Source organism: Lissotriton helveticus, chromosome 8, assembly GCF_964261635.1.
Source record: "Lissotriton helveticus chromosome 8, aLisHel1.1, whole genome shotgun sequence".
Lineage (NCBI taxonomy): Eukaryota > Metazoa > Chordata > Amphibia > Caudata > Salamandridae > Lissotriton > Lissotriton helveticus.
The window spans coordinates 898,347,479-898,372,245 of NC_136069.1; the positions used below are offsets into that span (position 1 = coordinate 898,347,479).

General features: G+C 47.8%; 1 protein-coding gene across 4 annotated transcripts in view; it reads left to right on the forward strand.

Moving 5' to 3' along the window:
- PCID2 (PCI domain containing 2) overlaps positions 1-24,767 on the forward strand; it is a 339,645-nt gene that overhangs the window by 225,775 nt on the left and 89,103 nt on the right. The window lies entirely within an intron of this gene.

The following is a 24,767-nucleotide window of genomic DNA, read 5'->3' on the forward strand; positions in this document are numbered from 1 at the left end:
CCCAGACAGTGGTGGTTCACGGACCTGCTTCACCGGTCGCTCCTTCCTCATATTCGGCTGCCGTGCAGGCCGGACCTTCTCACGAAGTTCGGGGGACAGATGTTGCACCCCAACCTCTCGTCTTTGAGTTTGGCGGCATGGCTCCTGAGATAGTGCAATATGGCCATTTGAATCTGCCCGAAGATTGCATGGACATACTGAAGGAATCTAGGCGACCTTCCACTCGGACTTCCTATGCTTACAAGTGGAAGAAGTTCTGTATCTGGTGCAAGTCCAAGAACTATGACCCAACGACGTACAAGGAAGATGTCATCCTTCCTTACCTTCTATATTTGGCGCAGTCTGGCCTTAATGTCCATTCCATTAAGGTTCATCTCGCTGCATTGACTGCCTACAGGAAATGCCCTTCGCAGACTTCATTCTTCCAGATCCCTGTGATTAAAGATTTTCTGGAAGGCTTGAAGAAAGTGTTCCCTCCTGTCAGGCTTCCTTCGCCTTCATGGGAATTGAATGTGGTGCTGTCCAGATTGATGAAGGAGCCTTTTGAACCTATTCATAAGGCTTCGTTGCTGCACCTGTCCTGGAAGGCGGCGTTCCTCGTGGCCATTACATCGGCCCGCAGGGTGAGTGAAATTCAGGCGTTGTGTTGCCAAGAACCTTATACTGTATTTCATGCTGCTAAGGTTGTTATGCGTACTCACCCTGAATTTCTTCCCAAGGTGATTTCTGATTTTCATGTCAACCAGACCATAACTTTGCCTACGTTTTTTCAGAATCCTTCATCTCCAGCGGAAAGGTCTTTACATTCCCTGGATGTCAGGAGGGTGTTGAAATTTTATCTGGATAAAACCAAAGATATTCGTCGGTCAGACCAATTGTTTATCAATTATGGATCAGTCAGGACAGGTCTTGCGACCTCTAAGCAATCCATCTCTAGGTGGATTGTGTCCTGCATACAGTTGTGTTATCAAAAAGCTGGTAAGACCTTAGGGGGTAAACCTAAGGCTCATTCCACCAGGGGCAAAGCTGCCACAACAGCTTTGCTCCGTAATGTTCCAATTGCAGAAATCTGCAAGGCGGCCACTTGGAAGCCGGACCATACCTTTGCTAAGCATTGCTGCCTGGACACTGATGCCAGGGCAGACGCTCAGGTTGGGCAGGCTTCGCTGCCAAATCTGTTCGCACAGTAGTGGTTTTATTTCTCTTTTCTCCACCGCCGCTTTGGTTGTGGGGATGGGCTTGCCATTCTATTCACTAGATTATGACTATACACCGAGATCCCCTACTACAGAAGGAGTAGTTTCTGTCCTGTAACTCCAGTTCTGTAGTAGGGGTATCTCTGTTATAGTCCTAAGCGCCCGCCCGCCTCCCCGGTGGAGAGAGATATTCATGTAAGGAATGCTACAGGTCTGGCGTGTTACGCCTTCAAAAAGAACTGAAAGTAAGAGGGACCTGCTGTGCATTCTGGGATACTGGGAGAAGTTCTGGAAAGTTCTCTTAAAGGCACAGTATCCTATTTAAGCCACATAATGGCAGCCTATGGGGCTTGTCTGTCCATGCCTTCCTCTCTATCATTCCAGAGGCTTTTACTGGTAGAGGCAAGTTTCTCTATGGAAGAAACTGGGCAGGCTGTGCTATTTGTGTGTTTTTTGGTGGAATTTCTAGTTGAAGTACTGGACAATGTAGCCTGTGGATATAGGCTGCATTATTTGTCTTTAAATTCTCTCTTAAGTGTCTTTGCAGTTCTGCAATTTTTTGACAACTTAAGAGATTATTTTTGATTGCCGGGGTCCACGCACATGGGCGGGACTATTCACTAGATTATGACTATAACAGAGATACCCCTACTACAGAACTGGAGATACAGGACAGAAACTACTCCTTTTATATTTACATTGTTTGTGAAGTCGACATTTGCCTACGTTCATTTTCAGGATTTGGTATGAAATTATTCAGTGATTGTCTCACCAACGCAAAAATTTGGTGCATATTTTTTTGCAGTAGTGTCAGTTATTTTGGATGTTTCAAACTTTTACTCGCAATGACCCAGACATTACTTTGAACTGCCATATTTGCCTTTCTTTTTCTAGTTTGCGTTTCTTCTCTATCACTAATTAGAAGCCCTCCAAATGCTCTTCTAATCTGATATATTTCGTGCATAAGAAAAGAGACCTTTGTCTGGCTTACGTAGACTTTCAGAGTCACCTGTCATGCAGGGGGCGTGTTATGAAAGCTCTGATGTATTTTACCATTTACTTCTCCAGACACGTCACCTGGTAGTGTCTCCAATATATTTTCTTTCACACGCTCAATCGGTTGTGCCTGAATACTTTTTTGTTTTTCTTAATCTTGATCTCGTTAATTTTTTTGTTAAGAACAGTAGTGTTTTATTTTTTTTCTTACCGATTTGGTATGAGAAATATCATGGAATGAGGCTATTATTGTACTTATTATCAGTGGGTATTGCTTTTTTATTTGCAATCTGCTAGCCAATTTAGCAAGGTGTCTACGGGGGAATGGATGGAAAATGAGAGCCTGCTAATTGGAAGGTTAGTTTGCTCTTTAATTACCAAACAACCTGGTAATTCTAATAAATGCTGTTCCATTAAAACAACTTAAAGGTGACCACCTGCAAGAGCATTCATATCTGCATATTTCCTGTTGGCTCTGCCTCTGACCAGGTCGTGAACTTCCATTCTGTGTCACTATCCTATTCATATGGCCAAAAACTGACTGTGCTACCAATTTCCTTTGTGACCATAGTTTTTACTCCTGCTGTTTTAATTAGTACTGCAGGTAGTTGTACTGGCTGTTATGTCTCAGTCTTGATATCAACGTTTTTCTGATGGATACTTATAACCCTAGATTCCCGACTTTTTGAATAATCCATGGGTGTCATACTGGATCTGAAAAGTGTCAGAGCACGTCTCCGGTGCGCTGGTAGGATCATGTGGATCTGCACCAATGTCGCTCCACTTTAGAAATGACAGGTGGAGCTTCGTATAAGTGTCCCACCTGCACGCTGATAGCAGTTCCTTTCTTCCCGTGCCTTCCGACGTGTATCAGGAGCCTCTCCCCAGGCCTTGACCATAAATTTTGTCAACTAATTATCCGGTGAGCAAGAAAAATGTCACACCCTAAACCACCGGGTTTAAGCTGTACAAGAACGGTCACAAATAAACGTTTGTGATGGACCTGCACGAAGTCTGTTTATGATGCCTCTGTAGCCATGACTCCAAGGCATGTGGAAACTGCTCCCAGAGGAACTTGAAAGCTGTACGGAAACACAAAGCCAAACTCTATCTCGCCAAACATAAGAATTCCAAAGGATGGTCCTGTTCCTGGTTCTGAAGTTCCTTGTTTTGGGTAATTCAAAGAAGAAACATTAGAAATTAAAACTGAAAACAACTCTCACCCACTACTCGCAAACTCCAGAGAGGTTATGAGGACAACAACGGCCCTCTTTGTTGCAGTCCCGATTTCCATCTGAGCCATTTCCATCTCTGGTCCCGACGCTCTGACTTTTCATGCCTGTTGGCAACGAGCCAGCTAGGAGATGCCTTCAGAGAGCCTATGCTATAGCACTTTACGGGTTCTCTCTGGTGCACCTTCAGGTGCCAAGAAATCACATGGGCTTCCAGTCGGACTTACGCCTGCACTATCTTTACCCCGTGTATCCACTCCGGCTCTAACACTGACTTTGGTGCCTACCCGCATCGACGCCAGATGAACGTGTACAGCCTACAGTGCTATCTAACTCCGAACTAGTGACCGAAGTTGCACCAGGCGCCGAACGGCTTGCAACATCTTGTAATCCTGCTGACTCTGATTCTTTGCCCTTACTGCATGGTAGGACTCAGACTCTCTACATCACTTTATTGCGCAGACTGAAACCGACAACTATGATGACTGGGATGATTATGTTCCCCAAAATGATGAGAACAACTGGTATAGAAGGTTTCTGGATGCTTTTGGTCAGGACACCTTGCCCGAGGTTCCTTCTACAGAGTAAGGCACCTCTTTCTCTGGCAGCTGAAGTATTAGACCTTCAATTGCCAACCATGGAAGTGAAAGCCAATGTATTGACCAAAGCCGTGCAAACTTCTCCGGGCCCCATTGACTACTGTTAACCATTCAACGAAGCACTTACTGATACCCTTTTGGACACCTAGACCAAGCCCTATTCAGAGTCGCCCATTAATTGACTGGTTGCCCATCACCATTGCCCGGTGCCTTGTTTACCCTACCTTCCTAACTCAACATCCCACTCTGGAGAGTCTGTTGGTTCAAACATCCGCCATCCGGGTCAAACCGAAGGCTTTTCCTACCACTCCTCCCGATTGCAAGTCCAAACAAATAGAGATTTTTAGGAAAATAATGTTCTCCTCCTCGAGCCCTGCTGTAAGATTGGTTAATTCCAGCTGCCCCCTTGACCGTTATCCCCATTCCCTTTCCTTTGGGATGTGATCTTACTGGCTGTTCCAGATGACTTTCGACTGTCTCTCACACAGACTGTTCAGGATGATCACAATGCGGCAAAGTTAGTAGTATGCTCCGGACTGGACACTAGAGATTGCTTATGGCGTGTAGTAGGCACCATTGTGGCTCTCCGCCTCATGTCTGGATGAGGTACACTGTTTTTTCCAGGGACGTCCAGGCTTCTTTAGTGGACATGCCCAGTGGCAGATCTAACCTTTTTTGATGCATAGCTGACTCGCGTTTGGAGCACTTTAAAGAGAGCCGAGCTAAGGCACCTTCCTTGGGCCTGTCTGTTTCTACAAAGCAATCCCATGACCAGTTCCGTCCTTCAACACCTCCTCTAGCACACCAGGCTTTTAAGACTTTCATGGCAGAGGTTGCAGCTCACAGAGACCAGGAGGACAGCAGGGACTGCCTGCAGCTCAGTCCTCCATCCTTGCTGTGACCGCTACATTCAACCACATTAGTGTGTCTTTGCCGGCACACAGCCACCACGTTGGTCGGAGGCAGTATCCGATATTGCTTCCAGAAGGGGGCAGGCCATTATGATGGACAAGTGGGTCCTTCAAATTATCCTCCTGGGCTTTGCTATTACTTTCCTTTCTAACCCACTTCACCTTCCACTTCCTTCAGGGTGGCTGACAAAGGACCATCTGTCTGTCCTCTGGAAGGAAGTCCAGGCAATTTTGTGCAAAGAAGACCACATAGAAGGATACAGTCTCAGAAGTAGGAACTGTATGCTACTCCTGCTACTTCTTTGTGCCGATGAAGGCAATAGGCCTTGTCATGTTTTGGATCTTAACCCTCAACACCTTCATGCAGAAGTATAAAATCAAGATGCTCACTGTTGGACCTGGAGTTGTCAGGTCACATAGGGTACCCTGGCCTAGGGCAAGACAATCAGTTATTAGAGGCACATGTGTAAAGGTTGCTCACCACCCAGCAGTAACTTATTGCATTTCCACACAAAAAGGACACCACACCACAATTTTGTAGGAAAATACGTGCTGCTTTATAAAAATAATATTTTGTTGATTTGATGACTTAATATCAGATTTCAATACATCAAATAAGCTTGCATGTCATTATTACTTTTCCTTTCTTGGTCAAAACATTAACAATCACATTGGGTTCAGCTCCTGTGGGTTAAATAGATTTTCCCACACACTCTAGCTCTAGTACGAATTTCTGTAGTTCACAAGCACTTTTACAAGACCAGCAAGGCTGAATTTTTATCATTCCAGTCTCAGAGATATTTCATATGTGTCAATTCAGCTCACAACTCCAGCTCTAGGGTTAACATGTACTTGTTCCCTTACATACAACCCAAAAGAAGGGGAAGGATTGATAGTTACCCCCTTTTTCTTCTAATTCCGGATTACTTCAACCTGACCTTGAGACTCACTTCAGGTTATACCCCCCCTGGTGATAGAGCACTGGATACCTAGGACAGTTATAGCCCTGCACTCTTTCTCTATCCCCAGATCGGCCCTTCTCTCCCTCCAGAAGCCGGCTAGGTAGTCACCATAACGTAATCTAACTCAGGCATAAAGTATCCCAGATACCTAGGCAAGGGACTCTCCTCAATGCTCCTTCTTGGAAGTTAGTCCGCTACCTGAGGAGGGCTTTCTGTGCTCCTTAGGCATTCCGTCACGCTCCTCGTGACGAGTCCCACCTCCCTCCAGAACGGCAGCCCCGGCTTACTTGACCCTGCTGCCGTTTACCGGTGGAAGTCGAGGCGCCGATATCCGGGATCGGAAGGCGCTTGACGGCCCTCCGGTTACCTGCCGCCTCAGTCTGTGGTAGGAAAGCTTCTGCCTCAGGGTGCTCTGTGGCCGCAGTCCTCGCCGCCCGTCACTCTCCTCACACGTCGGGCCCCTCTCAGACTGCGCAGCTGCCGATGCGGGGATACTTCCCCTGGTGATCCTTCTTTGACTGCTGGGCATGCGCAAAGACGTCGCGGCCGCACCTCTTCCGACGCTCTCGCCTGGCTGCTTCCGCCTCGCTGCTCCTCACGCCGGGGTCCCTCCTCTCTCGATCCGCCTCCTCAGACACGTCTCACTTCCGCGAACCCTTCCCAGTACTTCACCAGCTCGTCGGGGAAATCGGAGCTAGACAGAACCTTTACCCCTCGCGGAGCTTCCAGTTGGGCAGGCCAGGTTCCCGGACACGGTGAGACTTAGGAAAGGATAGCGCTAGCTCCTTGAATACTTCAGGGCAAACTCTCAGCACTGCAGTTGATGAAAATGTTCTTCAGGGTTACACTTCTCCTCACCAGCACGTCTCCATTCAATGACTTCAGAGACTTCAGTATGTGCTAGCGAGGTCATTTGAGGCTTTTAGGAATGGGTTCCCTGGTAGGGCTTGGTCAACATGGGTGGATACAGGTCAGCGCAGAAGTTCAATCCGCCCACAGGTCAGTTTCACTCCTGGTCAAGCTCTGTTCTCTCCTCAGTGTCGCCTCCCTCCTCACCAGATCCACTCTCTAGCAATCACTGGACATCACAAAATGGCTGCCTTGCATCCTGCCTTATGTAGGTCTCCCTCTGAAGGTCCAGCAAAGTCCAGAAGGTTCTGGAAAGGCTCTATGTTATCCTATGGGGCTTCCACAGAGGTTGGCAGTTATGGCAGTTAGTAGCCACCATCTTGTGTATCCCTCACTTTCTAGTCAGAATGGGCACCTGGGCCTGAGGTAAAAGACTATGAGGGCAAAAGAGCATCTATCCCCCAGGACAACACCATAAAAATCCAGTGGACACAAAGATAAAGAGGGTACGAGGGGCAAAAAGGGGACAAAATAAATAATTAATAGGAGGGGCTACGCAAAAGGCCAGACAGGTCTAACACTCACGCTAGCCCAGGTCCTGTCTTCCCAGGTGACAAGATGGTTGTGTTGGCCCTGTAGGATGCCTATTTTCACATCCCCGTCCTGCATGCCCACAGGTGCTACCTGTGGTTCTTGTTGGGCCAGGTGCATTTTCAGGTTCCGCTCCATAGGCCTCACCAATGTCTCTCTGCTGTTCACAAAAGTGATTGTGGTTGTTAGAGCACATCTACAGAGGTTGGGGTACCAGTCTTCCCCTACCTCAACTGTTGAAGGCATGCCCAGCTCTGGTTGTTGTTAACCACCACCAGACCCAGGCAAACCCCCTAGCTTTGTTGGGGTTTACTAGAAATGAACAGAAGTCATACCTTAATCCTTTGCATACTCTTCTTTCATCTTAGCCGTTCAAGATATGGTGTGATTCCTTGTCTTTTTCCCGTAACTGAGAGCACATGCCATTCTGGGTAAGATTCCGATGTTTCAGCCTCTGCCCTGGATCTCAGTGCGGATGACTTTGAGGGTGCTAGGATTGTCGGCATCCTACTGGTGTGGCAGGCCAGATGGCACAAGCGGGCTCTGCAGTGGGACCTAAAACTCCAGTGGGGATAATATTAGGGAAATCTGTCAGTTTGCATCCTGATTACAGAGGAGATTGCAAAAGATCTGCAGTGGTGGCTACTAACCACATTTAGGTCTATGGTAAGGCCCCCTCCTTGCCCCCCCATTCAGAGCTGACCGTGGTCCTGGTGCATCACTGCTGGGTTGGGGAGGCCATCTCTGAGAGGTGGAGATCAGAGGGCACTGGTCACCGGCAGAAACTTGACAACTTCAACTTGTTGGAGTTGACGATGAATCATGTGGCACTGAAGGCTTTCCTGCCCGTCATCAAAGGAAAGCTGGTGCAGGTGCTAATGGGCAGCACCACCACAATGTGGTACCGCAACAAGTAAGGCGGAATGAGGTCCTGGATGGACCCTGTGACGAAAGGCCTTGCACCTCTGGAAGTGGCTAGACTGCCAAGGGATTACTTTAGTGGTGAATGACCTGTTGGGATATTTTAATGCCAGGGCAGGCGAAATCGGCCCCAGGTGCCTAGCAGATCACAAAGGCTTGCATCCAGAGGTGTCACAGGCAATTTTCCAGCAATGGAGTCACAAAGACCACCCTCTTAAGAATGGAGACAGCAACACATCCTCCCAGGATGTTCTTGCACTTGTAATCACCATGCTCGAATATCTTGGTGCGCCCAGTTTCATCATACACCAAAACAACTAATCCAAAACACTCCTGCTATACTACTACTACTCCTTCTTCACCCCAGAGAATGCATGACACTTGTCCTGCAAGCACTCCAGTGTTCAAGGCACTGTGCATTGTCCACCGAACCTCCCAAAGAAAATAGACCTCTATACCTACAAATTAAATTAAAGCAGTGCAAACAAAACAGGCTAGGAAAAAATGAATCTTTCTACTGTTAATATAACGCTCAACGGTCATAGAGGTGCTTGTAGTTCAAATAGGCTGCACATTAACGCTCTTAAACTACTTTGCCCTCATCCCCTCACATAAGACCGAACCACTACAGGTGAAGTCTGTTGTCTATTTCCCAGTACTGTACCAGTGCACAGTAACAAACACCCCATCATTATTGGAATAGACATGTAATAACTGAAGAGATCTACCACTAACCGCTGGCCACTTGAGGACTGTTATTTATTCCACCACTGCAGGTCCCAATTAACTACATTCTATGATTGCTTCTTGACATCTCACTCTGGCATCTATATAAGGTATGAATATAACAAAGTGCATCCCAGCTAATATTTTCACCATGTCCCCCTCCATCTTCTTACTTCTTACTTCTCAGGGCCATAAACTTGAATAACATTTTCAGAATGAAGAACCCTGTGTGGCAAGAAGCTTAGTGGACTGTGATCATAAGATTAATGGATCTGCAGAGTTGATCAAATCTGCCAGCTTACGGAAACTCATGTTCGAGGCATATGAGCTGTAGATCGTATACTTGTGTATAGATCCTCATCTGGTGTTGAGCTGGGATGTTTGCACTTTGTTTTTGTCTTGGAAGAAGTCTTTGTAGTCACGAGGTAGGTGACCCCTCCTTAGGACGATTATGCGCGTGGGCATCAACTCCATTTCCATGTTGTTTTTTTCCGCCATCGGGTTTGGATGTGTATTGCTGCGCTCCAGTTCGGTATCATCTTCGAACCTTTTCGACACACAATCATTACCCCTCGACGGTGTTGTTTTGATCACGTTTCCCCTTCGACGCGCATCATTGAAATCCAACAACTTCATTCTCTTTTAAATGGATCACCAAAAAGTCCTCCTTAAGCCACCTATCCAGCCTCCAAGGTGGCCAACTCCCCCCCCAATTTGAGGTTGATCTTAATCAGTAGTGGCTTGTGCCTCTCCGTGGAGAGGGTGCAATTAGCGTTACCCATATTGTTGACCAGGTGAGCCCATCCCAATAAGGTGTCCGGGGAGATGAGTGAAGCTGAGGCTTTGGCATCCTCAGCCATGTTCAGGATTTTAGTCCGAGGTCCAGCAAGGTCAAGCAGTTTGTTGGCCAGTCCCTTTTTTGGTATCCCTGATATTTTTGGCTAGGAAGGTAGCCATTTGGGGGTTGATTTCGGGGTAAGGGCCACTTTGCCCTTTAGGGATGGATGGGGGCATTCCGCCCTCAGGCTGGTGCCCAGTCCGATGAGCGTGGATGTAGCAGATCATCTAGGTTCATTATCTCTGATCCCTTAGTTTGAGTATCATTGCTATCAGACCTGGGGTCTGAAGACTGGTGCCAGGGCATGTCTGGTTCGATATCTCAGTCTGAGTGGATGGAAGAGTCTTCATCATCTAGTGGCTCCTAGGAGGCAGGGAAGCTCGCTCCGGGTTCAAGACCTTCTTGTCAGGTACCCCTGCCATGGTAAGGGAGGACAGTTTATTATTTATTTATAAAGTTTTATATAGTTCGAACAAGATCCCGAAGTATATCAGAGCGCTTTACAATAGGTTAGAAGAGAGGACAAAAATGAAATGTACACAGCGATTGTAAAAATACAGTGAACATTAAACAGTGGTACACGTATAGAGTATAATGTTATTCAGAAGAGACCAACCCAAGGGGGTGGCCTGGTCTAGAAATGCACGTTTGAGTCTGTCGAAGGTATCAAAGTCGCCTCTGGGTCGCAGGCACGCTTCCCTCTGAGCTACGGGCGTTCTGTGTCTAACGACTGTGGAGGTAGAGGGGTCGAGGGCCCGTGTGGTTCTTCCAGCTGGCTAAGGCATCTTTCTACCATTTTAAGGAGTTTCTGCTCAAAGGGTGCCACTGATTGGGAGACTGCTTTATTGATAGAGGCATCAGTCACCTCGCAGAAATTGTCATCGATGGGGAGGTATGACACACATTCCTGCGACTGCATAGGGGTGATTGTCACTGGTGAGTTTCCAGGCAAGTATAGACCATGAGCTAAGTAAAGGGAAGAGCCTGGGGTACACAAAACGCCCTCTGTAAATTGATAGGGCAACTGTGGACTTGTGGTACTGGGAGTGTCTGGGTCCTTGTCCCTGACAGAAAGAGACGCTCTAGGAGCACTTACACCAGTTTCCCTGCTGTCATCGGATGCAAGGCTTCTCTAATACAGGCCCTGTGCTAGGGCTTCAAATTATATCCAAACAGTACTTGCCGAATTTAGATACCATACCAGGTGTCGGTGCGTAAAACTCCAGACGAGTGGGGTTAACGATTGTGACACAGCCGGTTGCGTTGATCCGAAGGATGGAAAACCACCGGGCAAGCGCGTCAGTCGTGCATCACGGATGCACCTCAGTACGAGGGCGTGCCAAGAATCATGCAGGCACCCTCTAACGGTCGGAAGACTGCACAGCGCCAAAGCACCTCATAGGAATGCAGAGGGCCTAATGAGGGCCCTCATAAGGAGTGCTGAGGCATTACTGCCGCTGTGCACCACCTGTAAATAAGAATGCAGAGTACAATGGCAAATTCTGGAAATAAAGCGCGATCTGAAAGCCACGGGCACTAATTTGCAGGCTGCTGGAGCAGCAAAGACAGGACGAAGGAGAGTCAACAAGGTGCTATGAAAGTGCTGTTACATGCTGATTGAATGAACTGATGGTTTCCTGTTTCCCATTGATTCATGGGATTTGTAGTTTTCTTTATAATGTTGAAAATGGCTGCTGTGAATAGAGTGAAAGCATGAACCTCGCCTCCGGTCCTGATATAGAATTTTTTTTTTTACTTGCTGTACATACAGGTAACATGCTCTCCTAGACCTCTAAATATTATTGTTTGTGCCAAATAAATTCTAAAAACATTGGCAACAGGTGCCCTCTAACAGCGTGGAACCTCTTTTGCACTCGCCCATGGGGAAATGACAAAAATGTACATTACTGACTGTTCCCGTGATATAAGGCACTATGGTAAAGTGTACTTAAAGGTACTGTATTTAGTTGAGGTTATGACCCTTGGAACAGATGCCCTCTAACAGTGTGGAACCTTCCTTGCTCTTACCCTCTCACTCATGGGAAAATTACAAAAATGTAAGTTTCTGGCTGTTTCCGTAATATAAGGCACTAGGGTAAAGTGTACTTCAAGGTACTGTATTTAGTTGTGGTTATCACCCTTGCGTATTGAATAAAGTATTCTATGCTGTACAATATAAGAATATTACAAGTTACCAAGAAGTTCCTTCAGTAAGCACAGAATTCTGAGGGAGGTGACTTGAAATATCCTTTTAATGTACTGCTGAGAGTATTTCATTGATCACCAACCAGTAGCCTTTCCAAAAAAGCCTAAATCCTTGATCTCTTATGGTCCACTTTCGACATACTTGGGATTGTGAGCTGAGAGGGGCACATGAGGCAAATAATCCAGTGCTGAATTGCGGAGACACTGAGAGAGCTACTGTTGGAACTCGCCTTCAGATGGCTGGTCCTGGGGCACCACGTCTCTAGAAAATTTCCTCTACGTGGGTAGATATGCAGTTCCTGAAGAATACTGGATAGTGGGTAAGGCGAAATGTGATTTGAGTCTACTGATATATGCTGCAAATCATTTGACACCATTACAATTGCGATGCTTTACTGTTAGAAGTTATGCAGCTGTGCAGTATCGCCACATAATTGTAAATGACAAAATCATTATCTGCACCTAAGAAACTGTACTGTTTGTTCTGAATGTCATGATCAAAATCTCAATATAAAATAAATCCTTGATCTCTTGCGTTTCTTGTATAGAATAGTTACTGTTGATGTAGACAAGTAGAGTAAAAGCCGAAACCTATGGCACAATATTTAGCGCACTAATATGCAGCTACTACTTTGCTGCAAAAACAGAGCAGTTTAATGTGAGTTGCTTCGAAAAACAGCTATAGTTAGAATGTGTGGTAACATGCGGGTGGTATTACTCCTCTCTGGTTAAAATTCGCCTTGGAGTGTGCCTACCTGGTGCTGCTTATCGTCTGCTTTGCGGTGGGAGAGCTGGTCGCGTTGTGGAGCATAAGGAAGGAACCCGCTGCAAACAGAGTGACTGCCCCTGAGATCACCTGCGGGACTGCGAGGACCAGCGTCCACAGCGGCGCTGATCAGCCGCAGCTGGTCCTCTTCCCGCCCCCACCTCCTCTCTGGTTAAAATCCGCCTTGGAGTGTGCCTACCTGGTGCTGCTTATCGTCTGCTTTGTGGTGGGAGAGCTGGTCTTGCTGCTGGGGACCTTCAGTAACTGCGGACTATCTTTGGGACTGACAACGACCTCTCGCGGCCCCCGCTGCGCGGGCGCCGCTCGCGTTGTGGAGCATAAGGAAGGAACCTGCTGCAAACAGAGTGACTGCCCCTGAGATCACCTGCGGGACTGCGAGGACCAGCATCCACAGCGGCGCTAATTAGCCGCAGCTGGTCCTCTTCCCGCCCCCACCTCCTCTCTGGTTAAAATCCGCCTTGGAGTGTGCCTACCTGGTGCTGCTTATCGTCTGCTTTGCGGTGGGAGAGCTGGTCTTGCTGCTGGGGACCTTCAGTAACTGCAGACTATCTTTGGGACTGACACCGACTTCTCGCGGCCCCCGCTGCGCGGGCGCCGCTCGCGTTGTGGAGCATAAGGAAGGAACCTGCTGCAAACAGAGTGACTGCCCCTGAGATCACCTGCGGGACTGCGAGGACCAGCGTCCACAGCAGCGCTGATTAGCCGCAGCTGGTCCTCTTCCCGCCCCAAACCTCCTATTATTTGACTACCAACTTGTACGCGCACGTGGGACGCGCGTGGGCTGGTGCCGGGCTAAGCCCGGGCAAAGGGCGGGCCGTCTGTGGCCGTCTGTGGCCGTCTGAGGCTGAGGAGGCTGGGCTGGGCCCTCCCTCTAAGTCCCTTGATATCTTACTGGTGTCTCTTTATATGTTGTGGCTGTTTCATTACTGATAGTAGGTCAACTTGCTATCTGTTATACCTTTTGTATATTGTTCATATTGTCGCTAGGGTATTGGCTTAAATAACATGGCAACCCTACCGGTCAAAGATGGGAAGTTGGATTCAAATCTGCCAGTGGGAGTCTTTTGGGAACTCTTGATAATTACATCACCCGGGTCTCAGCCGCTTTGGACCAAGAAATAGTCGATGTAGAAAAAAGACTGTCAACCGAAATATTTACAAAACGGTCTTCCTTGGGATTAATACAGCACTGCTTAACCCCGGAAAATCGTTTAAGCCAACGGTTAAGTGATCTAGGGAACGTTTCCACCGAGATTAGCTCACTGATTTTACAGACAGGTAGCGCTATTCAGGTAGAAGCTGCCCTTAGCACGGTGCCCCCCCTCGTGAATCTACTAGTCACATAGCGGATTTGTCGTCCTCAAGTAACATGATGACTGGTAAAAGAAAGCGCGGGGGTGGAGGACAGAAAGGTAAATGCGCAAAAATACCAAAGTTAACAAACAAAGGGGCTAAAACCCCGGGGGTTTCGAACCGCACACAGGCTGATAATTTGTTACAGAATGATAAATGTAAATCTCTTCACACGGAAAATGTCCAAATGCATTCAATGCTAAAACCTATAGTTGCCGCTCATGGAGATCATCCACTGTTAGGGCACATAGAGCAGATAATTAGATCTTTAATTCTCCCTATAATCGAGAGACTGAAAGTAATCACTGGTAACCTAGGCAAGTTAGAACAAGCCTCCATTGATAATTCTAAAATGTTACATTCTTTAAATGACAATCTGAAGGTGGGAGTTGATTCTGTACAAGTAATTGAACGGGTAGATAATCCTCACCCCCCTACATTAGTTCCACGTGATCTAGTATCACAACCAGACAAAGGGCCGGTGTCCAATAATGACATTAGTATAATAGATTCAAGGGGTAGAGTCTCGGATAATGGGGGTAGCCAGCGTTCCCTAGAGGGCCGGCAGTTACACCAGGAGGGCGGTGTACATTTAGCTACACGAACGTCAGGTTCTAATGACTCCATCAAGCTGCCCCAGGGTCTAGGTAATCGATCTGTCTTGGATTTACCCCCTCAGAGTACACCTTTAGTGATAGTTTTGGCTAATGTTCCCCCCTCTACGGCAAGGCGAAAGAGGATTTTTATCAATTGAAGTATAAGGTTACCCATTGGCTTTTCCAAAACACTGCTGGTGGCTACGCGGTAGGTCAGAATATTATTATGGCCCGTCGTGTTGCATGGTTGGGCCGCTCTAGGAAGACCAGTGCAGGTGACTGTATAGTTATAAACTTTAATAATCCTATACCCGTAGCTAGGATTCTACGGTAGGTAGAGTGTAGTACAATGACGGGGGGTCAGAGCATCGAAATATTGCCTGTTGGTTTTTTTTTATAGGCCAGTGAATCAGTCCATCTTTAGCAATAGGAATTATATGAATGGGATGCCTGCTAACAATACTCCTTTTCGTAGGGAAATAGGAGGGTGGAAAACAGTACCTATGAAACTTTACAAAGCCTGGCCGAGAGGTGACTTGGGAGACATCACAGCTATTGAGGTCTCGAATAGATTCAATGCTCTTTCGGACCTCAATGACTGTGACTGACTGGGTGATAAAACAGCATGCTGCAATCCGCAGGCTAACCCTGCCTACCGACCTGATCATCCCTTGACCATGGATGCCACGGGGGATGGAAAAATTGATCACCACACAGCTATCCCTAATACTATTTGTAGGAGAGTAGGGTCTGCTATCCTATGGTCACCCCAAATTTTTGCTTTTTGCTTCACTGGTTTTCAACTACTGAGGCTGTGGGCCTGCTGATCAGACCCCCAGCCTGCTGTTCTCTCACTAAATTAATGATACATGTGCTATAGGCACATACCACAATTGGAAATGGACTCCTTGTCAGCCCCTGTATAATGCACTATAGGTGCCCAGGGCATAGGGGCCACCAAGGCCTACCAGGGGCTGCAGCATATCTTTTGCCACCCCTGGCTGGTTCTTAAATTGACACAACTGGCTGATCACTCAGCTGGGGTAAGGTGGTGTAATCACCCCTTACTTAGATATAGTATACATATATCTAAACCTATATCTGGACACATATTAACCTGTGAGCCACTCCTAGGGAAGGCCTCATCAATCCTGGAGGCAGAGTGCGTGGTTTAATGTGAGATGGAGCTCTAGCATGAGCTGAGCCTGTCTGCAGCTGTCGGGAACAACTCCCTAAGCTGTTTCAGGATAATGCCATACCATATACTCTTAAGCGCCTTATAATCCTCGCGGTTATATAGCAACTTTGGTTTGGCTTTATCAAAACATGTCGTGTAAGGTGTCATACGATTTGGAATACTATCCCCTCGCCAGTTCTGGCGACGGGGATAGCATTCCACCCCTCTAGAGGGGTAAGACATGTTACTTTACTTAAATGCGGTTAATTTCTAAAAGGACCTTGGATCCACAAAATGGATGCCTCTGCCACAGACACGAGTCTGACCCCCTGAAGCTGACCGAAACTCAGCCAAATGGGGCCTGGACAAAGGGTTTCCTGTCGCAGGGAGGTGTTACACCCCCTCAGACAGGAGATAGTGGATTGTAGCGGGGAGGTTTGAAAGAAACCAGACACTGCCTGGGGAGCACAAGGCTGCTCCTTGCATAATCCGGCCAAACCGGTTCTGGGGCACTCCAGCCCTCGTGCCAGGGCGGCCTGGATCAAAGGAAAGGGGTGTACCCACCCCCTTCCTGGGTCCCACCCATAGGAGGGGACCTAGCAGGTAATCCAGCCCCCCAGATTCGAATAAGAGTGGGAGCAGTGCCAAGACACTTCAGATTATCCTGATGAAACATAAGAAACGAAACTCTGGACCCTTCGACATCCTACTCGACGTAGAAGCCCGAAGAATCTCCCTTGTGGTCAAGGAGTGACCACCCTGTGCAAACAGGCACCATCCAGCCATCGACGTCTGCTTTGTCGCAGTTCCCGCCGGAACTCGAGCGACAGAGATCGACGAGATCAAGCTTGCCTGCCTTCTAACAGCCCGATCCACAGTCCCTGCAGAGCTGAGACCCGTGGAGGCGACCGGAAGCGTGGGGCACGCCATCTTGGAAAGACCACGAGACGCTGACCGTGCAGCCCACGAGTGACCCTCGAAGCTGTACACCGGGGTTTGAGAAGCCCCAACCCTGAGCCACTCTTGCATCGAAGCTCACCCCTCTACACTCACCGAGTGCTGCGTGGGGCCCTTCTGCTACTTTTGGCTCAACACGTTGGCCCGGTCACTTGCCAGCCGGCTAGTGGCCCCTGTGCCGACGAAACTTGAAATTCGACCTGCGAATCTGGTTGCTCCAGATCTGCACCAGCTCCCCTGAAAAGGAGCCCCCACTCTGACCCTCCTGGTTCGAGTGAGAAGCAATCTCCCGGTTCCGCGTGGATTGCTTTTGCCAAGTGTTGTTTGCTCCAATCTTGAAGCCGACAGCGCCGACGTCGAGAGCCTGCGTGGGACAGATCGTGACCTGCTCCTGGACGTCGTAGATGCCCCAGAGCCCACGTGACAGCGGAGAGAAGCTCCTCGACGACGACCTGATTGCGCCCGACATTGCCTGGTTCCGTCCTGGTTCCACCCTGGTCACTGCTGAGTGACCCAGACTCTGTCCCCTCTGCTTTCAGGTACTTTTCGACTTGAGTCCACCCTTGGACTCCACCGGACACTTCTCTTTCACCCCGCCTGCAGCCCTTTCAGCTTCAAGCACCAAGAGCCTGCGTGACGAAACCCGACTCAACTTCGACCCTGTGCACCCGCTTCCTGTGGGTGAGGTAACTTTGCTCCGCCGGTGTTCCCACACTGGTACACATCTCTAGGGTCTGTGTCTTAAGTTTTGTTCCTCTAGGTTCAGCGGAAGTGTCCTTAAACTTTAACTTTACAACTTTAACGCACCATTGGTTAACATTGGTGCATGCGTGCGCTTTCCGCACTGCACCCGAATCCCGTGGGCCTTTCCCAACTTCAGCATTGCTTGTCCCGACTGCTCCCAGCGATGCCCTAGGCCTAACCACTGTTCGATTGGTATCTCTTATACCACTTGTTTAGTATATGGTTTGAGTGGCCCCCCGCCCTCATCCATATTTGTGCAACTTTATATGTTTAAACTGTGCTTTTGATTTAACGCTTGTGCCCCTTTATTCATAAAGAATACTGGGGATTGTTTTTAGTAATAAATACATATATTTTTATAATATATACTTGTGTGGTGTCCTTTCATTTGATATTACAGGATTGTATGTGGTAAAACAGCTCGCTTAACACGACCTCTTAAGTTAAGCCTTTAGGCTGCTTAGTCCATGCTACCCCTAGGATAGCTTGTCTAATAAGGTTGACTTACAACCAGACACCATAAGGGATTGTTTGGTCTGATAACCGGTGGTTCCAGAATTGGAAACATCACCTATCAGGCCAACTTCTCACACTATTGTTCCTATTAGTCCCCCTATGGCAACTCCCCTGGGATTTCCTGCCCGTCTTAGCGATAGCATGGGTAAACTACTGTCATGGAACATCGCTGGTATGTGCACCAAAATGGAATCTCAGGAGTGGCTAAATTTTATTAAAGCTTATGATGTGTGCATTTTTCAGGAGACATGGCTCTGCGAACCATCTTTTGCACAGGGGTTTTTGAAATATTCAGTTCCAGCAAGAAAAGGTCCCAAGGGGCGACCCATGGGTGGTTAACCATTTGGGTGCGTCAGAGTCTGTCCCTTCTTGTTAAAGTAGTAGACGTTGGAAGTAATGATATCCAACTTATTAAAGTCGACTTTTGTGCTTTGGGACGGCTTGATATCTATAACGTCTATGCCAGGGGTAACAAGGGTGGGAGTTCAGAAGTTATAGTAGCCTTGAGTTCCCTCCTTGAAACCCATTCTTTGGATAACAACATCATAATAGCCGGTGATCTGAATCGCACTTTCGAACCTCTGGCTATTTGCGATGACTTTGCTGGTGATGAAGAGGATAGCCTACGGGGGATTCCTAAATTAGATCTGAACCCCGTTACTCGATGGACCGAGGATATCATATGTTTAAATGCAATTTGCTTTGAAAGGGGTCTAAGGGCATTAAATGGGAGCACCGCAAGTGATAAGGCTGGGGCATGCACCTTCGATAATGGGCGACACAGGAGTAGAATAGACTATGTTTTGTGTAGTATGGAACTTTGGAAACTAGTCTGTGATATGGAAGTGAAGTGTAGGATCGAAAGCTATCATAACCCGTTGTGCGTAGTGCATAAGTGGTGGACACTTGACAACCTGTCCCCAATTTCTGAGAAGGATGGCCCCCCTTCGATTGTTCCTACAAACGATATGCGTAGGTTAAAATGGTCATTTGTTGTGTCCAATCAACAGTCCATGGAAAACATTAATAATGAGGTGGACAGAGCTATAAGTGCCATGGAGCAAATTAGCACAACTGAAATAGGTAGGGGCAACGTTACCAAAATCCATGAAAATCTCTTTTACATCATTAGGAATTACTTTTTGAAACCAGTAAGGAAAGCCAGAGGGGAAATCGTTAAGCCAGTAAAATGGTATAATACCCAGTGTAGGAGTGCCCGTTTAGCTCTAGGTATTGCAATTAAAAGTAGAGAGCTGGCGGCCATCCGCATAGCCAGGAAAGAGTATAAAAATAGCATATCTATAGCAAAAAAAACTCTGGGACGAGCTTCACTGGAATGAGTTAATGGAAGCCAGTGGGAAAAAAGATTCAAGGCTTTTTTGGAACATCGTAAAATGGGGTAGGGGTGGTGTACCCGTCCCCCCAGACAACAACATAGCAGAGGAGGAATGGGTTAATTATTTCAAACCCCAATATGCAGAAAAGCAACCTGGATGTAAGATAGTAGGCTTCGGGCCGGTTTACTACAAAGAAGTGACAAGTGGTAGAGCCCCAGGTCTAGATGGGGTGCCGGCGGACCTCTTTATCAATGATAAAGAACGCTGGACCAAGTACATCTCCCTCCTTGTCAATGCAGTGTCGCAAGGGACTCCTGTGCCTCTATCTTGGCAAGGGGCGGTTATAATACCCGTATTTAAAAAAGGAGATCGATCCCAACCAGGGAATAATAGGCCCATAAGCTTAATTGACACAATCCAAAAGGTGTTTGGGAGAATGGTAGTCAATAGGCTATTAGACTGGGCCGAGGCGAACGACGCCCTGTCTCCATTCCCAGCGGAGTTTCGAGCATCCATTAGTACGGTGGACCAGGTTTTCCGTTTCACACTGCTGCAGTGGAGAACTGTGTTGCTGGGCGGGGGCAGCCTGTATGCGGCATTTGTCGACCTGCGGGCTGCCTTCGACCAGGTTCCCAGGTCCAAACTGTGGACTGTGCTAAAGAACTTGGGTTTACCTGTCGATCTACTGACACTGATAATGTGGCTGCATGAGGCAAATTTTGCCAAAATCCAGTGGGTAGAATGGGGAGTCCGACAAGGGTGCTCGATGGCTCCAACACTCTTTACCCTGTTTATCAACGGAGTTGTGGCTCGTATGTTGTCTGTTAACTTGGATGCTCCCTCTTTAGCTGGCAAAAAGACACAGATTTATTTTTTTAAAATGTCTTTATTGACAGCATAAAGACACCATAGCATAATTATTACCATTTGCTCATTAGTACATAACAGTAGGGCAGTGTCTACATCAATATATAACCAGCATTACCATTTTCCTTTTTCGGTGTGATATGAAAAACCTCCCAACTCCCTGTCCACCCTCCCTCCCCTCCCCATACAGCACTTCCTGATACATAAAGAATATCGAAATCGGCGTTGACCCATTCACAATGCTCATGAAGTGATCTTCGGGCCTCTCTGACTTCCTCCCGATATAAATCCCATCAACATACAATGTGATCATGGCCTGCATCTTGTGCAAGGTGGATACCCTTCTGTTTGCAAAGTCCGTGTATAAACTACCATCAGCATAGGTGGCGTAGTCCTATCCGGGCCGTGGCCTCCCTCTCAGACCAGCACCCGTATCTAATCATCGAGGTCTCGCATCTTTTGTTCGAACTCCAGCAAAAGTGCGTTCCAGTCTAAGGAAATGGGAACCTTTCTAAGGCCTCTGCGCTCCTCTCTGCATAGTTCCTGTCCCTCCGCCCTGCCCCATCTTTCCACTTCCACGCTCCACGACTCCACTTCCGACGGTCTAGCTGACTTCCATCTCATAGCTACCGCCCGCTTTGCCAACAATAATACCAAATCCACAAATCTAGTAGCCACACTCCTCTTTTTTTCCTTGTGACCCAGCCCTAGCATGCAATAGGAAGCGGATGTGTATGGTCTGCCCGGCACTACTGCACTCAGGATGCGGTGAACTGTTCCCCAGTAGAATCCCAGTTTGGGGCAATCCCAAAACATGTGTAAAAGGCCTGCATCTTCCCGATGGCATCTGGGGCAGGTGGCGGCTGCATCCGGGAACATGACCCGTATCCTGTGAGAGGTTAAATATGCCCTATGTACCACCATGAGTTGAATGAACTTAAACTTAGGGTTTTGGGACACTTTCTTAGGCATCTTTAGTACCCTCTCCCACTCTTTGTCACTAAGCTCCCTGCCCAGGTCTTCCTCCCAACGCGATTTAAGGGGCTGCAAAGATAAAGGTGGTCACCTGTGCGGATACCGGCGGTCAGCTCCCTCGTCAGGTGACCACCTGTCCCCATAAGGTACTGCATAGTTATCAGTGCGTTTGTGTCAGGCTCCGCCCGGCGCCCAGTGTGTGCCAATGTAACGCGCGACTTGAGCGTGTTGTATAAACAATGCGTCCGGCGTGTGGTGTAACCGGGTGAAATCAGCGTTCGTCAAAAGCCTACCGTCCGAGAAAAAATCTCCGATCTGTACCACCCCTGCATCGTGCCACGACCGCAACCTCCTCTCCGTTAACACACCCGTTCCCAGGGGGAGGCCCAAGAGCGGTATCGACGGCGCGTAGGTTGTCCACCTGTCCGTGTACCTGACCGCTCTCCTCCAGTATGCGATGGCCAGTTTAAGAAGGGGCGGTGCCATGGGCGGTACCCTAGCTTTAGGGAGCAGTAACCTGTGTATCTCACCTCTGCCTCTGTCCGATTCCGTCATACTTAGTTCCTGCAGATTGCGGCCCGCAAGCCAGTACGCCAGCCACTGAAGCTGACACGCACAGCTGTAGGCAAACAGGTCGGGCACACCCAGGCCACCCCCGTCCGTTGGGAGTTGTAGTTTAACCATGCTTATGCGGCGTCTACCCGTCCCCCACACCAGTTCCGTTAGTAGCGCGGTCAGGGCTCTAAAAAAAGGCATAGGCACCAGTACCGGCAGGTTCGTGAAGAAATAGAGTAGCCTCGGTAGCACCACCATCTTTGATATAGCCACTCTGCCTGCTACCGACAAAGGCAGGGTGTTCCAGAAATGGACCTGTCGTTTCAAATTGGTCAGTGCTTTGCCCAAATCTTGTGTCTGCCGGTAAACCTGTATACCTAAATATTTAAAGGTCGCGGGTGCCACCTGGAATCTGTACGGTGGGAACCGGGCGTGTGACTCTGCCGCCGGGCTATGGAATCTGAACCCGTACGACTTCGCCTCATTAATCGTGAGGCCCGATAAGTTACTGAAGTCGTTAAAGATCCTCGGCAGCGGCGCCCGCGGCCAACTCACAATCTTAAGGAACAACAATATGTTGTCGGCATATGCCGAGATGACATGGTGAGCGCGGAGTCTAGTGATCCCTATCTCGGCCGCGAATGTTCGTGCTTTCACCAGGAGAGGCTCGAGAGCGATGATAAATAATAAGGGCGATACTGGGCACCCCTGCCTCGTGCCCTTCCTTATCTCAATCTGTCCAGATATGCACCTATTGGTCTGGACCCGCGCCGTGGGCTTTCGATAGAGTAAGGAGACCCAGGCTATGTAGGCCGGCAGGATCCCAAATCTGGTCATGGCCGCAAACATATAATCCAACCGAAGGGAGTCGAATGCCTGCCGTAGGTCCAGGGAGATGCAGCCCTCCGCGTCCGCACCCTCATCGCCCGGAGACATCAATTGACTGAGCCTCCGTAGGTTCAGAGCCGTGCTCCTGCCCAGTACAAACCCGCATTGGTCAGGGTGTATCATGTCCGGAATATAGTGGGAGAGGCGCATCGCCAGGATCTTACTCAGGGTCTTAGAATCAGTGTTGAGAAGCGACAGAGGCCTGTAGTTTTCCAACTGCATGGCATCCCGTCCGGGTTTCAGGAGAGATACAATCAGTGCCTGGAGTGTCGTGGCCGGCAACGCGCCGTTCTGCATCGCTGCACCGTACAATGCGTGCAAGCGGGGGGCCAGGAGGTCCATGTATGCCACGTAGAATTCCGTCGGAAGTCCAAAGACACCGATTTTAATGTTCGCTGATGATACCTTGATTTTATCAAAGACTCCAAGTGGTTTACAGCGTGCATTACTTATTTTCGATCAATTTTGTATGGAGCATGGCCTAGAAGTTAATATGGCTAAAACTAAGCTTATGACTTTTAATTCTCACCGTAGTTTTAGATCTAAGCTAGTAATGAATGATCGCCCCTTAGAGACAGTCAATGCCTTTATGTATCTAGGTATCTATGTATCTAATGATCTCAGATGGTCCCAGCATGTAGACATCGCAGTCTTGCGTCAGACAACTGGCTGGTGCCCTTAGTCCAGAGCATAGAAAATCTAGTACCAAACCAATCAAACCGGCATTGCAGGTCTATGAGGCCAAGGCCCTCGGCTCCGCATTATATGGTGCTGAGCTGTGGGGCTTCGAGAAACTACAGTCCTTACAATTATCGGAAAACAAGTTTTTTAGGAGCATCACCGGTCTTCCTAGAGGTACTCCATTGCTCCCACTCGGGTACGATCTGGGAAGGAAGGCGGTAGTAGACCTGGCTAGACTTCGCACTATTTTATATTGGAGAAGGCTCTGGACTACTCCTGAGCTCTCTCCTTATGCTGAGGGGTTTTTAGACATAATTAAAGCGGATGTGTTCCACAAAATTGGTTGGCTGAATGTTCTTAGAGTGACGTTGGGCGAACTCGGCCTTCAAACGCTTTGGGATAACCCGACAGGTGCTGCATTCCCCTCGAAAAAAGCCTTAAAAGAAATATATTGGGAGAATGTGGCAATTTGAAATTGGAGAGGCGCTAATGCCTTATCTATGACAGGAGGTTTTTTAGAAGCAAAACTGTACCCCAGTCTAGAGCTTTATTGGGATGCCATAACCACACCTCGGGACAGGAAGCTCTTCTTTCAAATTAGAGTGGGCGCCCTCCCCATTAGAACTTTAACAGGCAGGTGGGGAGGCTCATTGAATAGCAATTGCCCTGTTTGTGGAGTACATAAAGAAACAATTGGCCATTTCCTATTTGCTTGCAAGTTTTATGCTGAACCGAGACGTATTTGGTTATCTCCGGCGTCTGAGAATCTTGGTACCACTAGTAGCGATGTAGCTCTAAGAATTATACGTTCCAGCACTTTACTGCCCTTAATTATAGCTACAGCCAAATTTTCAGGATGGGCCTGGAATATAAGACAGAAGACCCTAGGCAGCTGATTGTTTTTTGCATTTTAAGATTGTCCGTATTTTAATACTTGAATATTTTTATTTTTTGTAATTCTTTTAAACTGTGAATTTATTTGTCATTATGGTTTCTTCATGTTTTATAATGTTTGATCTATTTTCAAGTCTAATTTTAATTGTTGGATTTGTATGATTTTTTTTATAACTGTGATTGTATCTGCTTTTATGAGGAAAAAACTCGAATAAAGCATCTTTGACTTGTTGACTTGCTTTCATGTATTGAACTTTAACAATGGAAAATATATATAGTTCAACAAATATCTCCTTTCTTATACTGACTGCTTATTTCAGAGAACTTAGTTCAGAAGATCTAAAAAGTTGGCTCTCACAGCAGTTGTACTTCTGTACCATGACCTGCCTTTCATACTGGCTTTGACAGGAGGCA